Genomic DNA, 2,752 nt, shown 5'->3' with positions numbered 1-2,752 from the left:
ACACACGTACAGAACAGCCACGTCTCCTCCTTCTTGATCCAGCAAGGAAGGGAGGAGAGGTTGAGGGAGATGGCACCAGCAGCAGCACGACGGCGTGGTGTTGATGGAGCTGCAGTACTCCGGCAGAGCTTCGCTAAGCACTATGGAGGTGGAGGAGGTGTTGGGGAGGGAGAAGGAAGCAACCAAAGGCCAGGGCGTTCAGGTATGAAGTCCCTCCTCTCCCCCACTATATATAGGGGTGCCAAGGGGGGGTGGCCGGCCCTAGGAGATCCAATCTCCTAGGGGGTGCGGCGGCCAAGGGGGGTTTTCCCTCCTCCCAAGGCACCTAGGAGGTGCCTTACCCTCCTAGGACTCTTGCCCCCTTAAACCCTAGGCGCATGGGCCTATGTGGGGCTGGTGCCCTTGGCCCATTAGGCCAAGGCGCACCCCCCTACAGCCCATGTGGCCCCCCGGGACAGGTGGACCCACCCGGTGGACCCCCGTGACCCTTCCGGTGGTCCCGGTACAATACCGATAACCCCGAAACTTGTCCCGATGCCCGAAACAGGACTTCCCATATATAAATATTTACCTCCGGACCATTCCGGAACTCCTCGTGACGTCCGGGATCTCATCCGAGACTCCAAACAACATTCGGGTTACTGCATATACATATCCCTATAACCCTAGCGTAACTGAACCTTAAGTGTGTAGACCCTACGGGTTCGGGAGACATGCAGACATGACCGAGAATCTCTCAGTCAATAACCATCAGCGGGATCTGGATACCCATGATGGCTCCCACATGCTCCTCGATGTTGTCATCGGATGAACCACTATGTCGAGGATTTGATCAAACCCTGTATGCAATTCCCTTTGTCAATCGGTACGTTACTTGCCCGAGACTCGATCGTCGGTATCCCAATACCTTGTTCAGTCTCGTTACCGGCAAGTCACTTTACTCGTACCGTAATGCATGATCCCGTGTCCAACACCTTGGTCACATTGAGCTCATTATGATGATGCATTACCGAGTGGGCCCAGAGATACCTCTCCGTCATACGGAGTGACAAATCCCAGTCTCGATCCGTGTCAACCCAACAGCTACTTTCGGAGATACATGTAATGCACCTTTATAGTCACCCAGTTACGTTGTGACGTTTGGTACACCCAAGGCACTCTTACGGTATCTGGGAGTTACACGATCTCATGGTCGAAGGAAGAGATACTTGACACTTGCAAAGCTCTAGCAAAACGAACTACACGATCTTTTATGCTATGCTTAGGATTGGGTCTTGTCCATCACATCATTCTCCTAATGATGTGATCCCGTTATCAACGACATCCAATGTCCATAGTCAGGAAACCATGACTATCTGTTGATCACAACGAGCTGGTCAACTAGAGGCTTACCAGGGACATTGTGTGGTCTAAGTATTCACACGTGTATTACGATTTCCGGATAATACAGTTATAGCATGAATAAAAGACAATTATCATGAACAATTAAATATAATAATACTTTTATTATTGCCTCTAGGGCATATTTCCAACACTTCCGTCTTTCTTTATTTCCCATGAATTGTGTTTTTGCAGTTACACTTAAATCTCACACTGCTAACATTACTTCATCCCAGTGGAACTGCACAAATTTGATTGCACATTTACTGACCATGTGCTATTCTCATGACAGTAATACTAATGCTATTGTTCTGCATGTTAATCTAGTGGCAGTGTTGATGTGATGTGATGCTACTTACTTAAGGACTGTTCATACTGTCAATCTAGTGCCAATTATAACGCAATAGATGTTGATGTTAATCATACGCCACTACAAATATCTGTCACTGTTTAAATAACCGTATTTCGTATTTGCGCAAACAGGGATGTCTGTCTCCATATCGTTTCGGGATGTCTGTCTCCGTATCGTTTCTAACCGCGCAATCAAAAGCACACACCTCAGTTTTCCGTTGTCTAACCTCCAGTCTTCAAGGTATTCCTACATTGGTAGTAACTAAGGTAGAATTTTTTCTTTTGACTATAAACAGTAGGGTAAAACCCCACTGCAATTTTTATATTATTAACTAAAAGAAGCTGATTTGTACGTTTTACTTCCTGATTGTAGTGTAGGGACGAGCAAAAACAACTGCATCCTAGTCCGGAATGCACTTTCTACCAGTTCATCCATGGACCCAGGACTAGCTGGCACGGCTGCACGATAGTTTTTTGGATAGGTGTGCGGGCAAGAGGCATTGTGGTCTGCTTATTTCTGCAAATAGCGGTGCTTAAATTTAGTGGAATGGACAAGAATTTCACCTGGTCAGTACACTGCATGGTTCAGTTCAGCATTCCAGCTGAGACCACAATTATAATTGGTTATTCTGGAATGAGAGAACCTAACCCTGGATGGTGGCAACAAGAAAAAACCAGAGTGAACTCCAGGAAATTTAAGCCTGCCGGGAGGCCCTTTGCTCAGAGAAGCCTTGCTTGTTTTTTCTTGATTTGTAAACCTTCTCACAACTTTGTCTTTTGCTGTGAACTAGTATATATTTGTTATGTTCTATGAATCATTGAGATGTATAAAATTGCTTAACTTATGCTTTTCAAGTTTTTTATGAAGACGAGTTTAATGTGACTGTTCCACATGAGCATTGGACTAGTGTGTGAACGTTTCGAATTTACATTGTGGCCTCAGTTAACTGCATGAACCACTGTAACCAGATACATAGTTGCTTATATGTCAAACAGTAGATTGTTGATTGTTAGCTGGTTG

Source organism: Triticum dicoccoides, chromosome 6B (assembly GCF_002162155.2).
Source record: "Triticum dicoccoides isolate Atlit2015 ecotype Zavitan chromosome 6B, WEW_v2.0, whole genome shotgun sequence".
Taxonomy (NCBI): Eukaryota; Viridiplantae; Streptophyta; class Magnoliopsida; order Poales; family Poaceae; genus Triticum; species Triticum dicoccoides.
Note: the sequence above shows the minus strand (reverse complement) of the source record.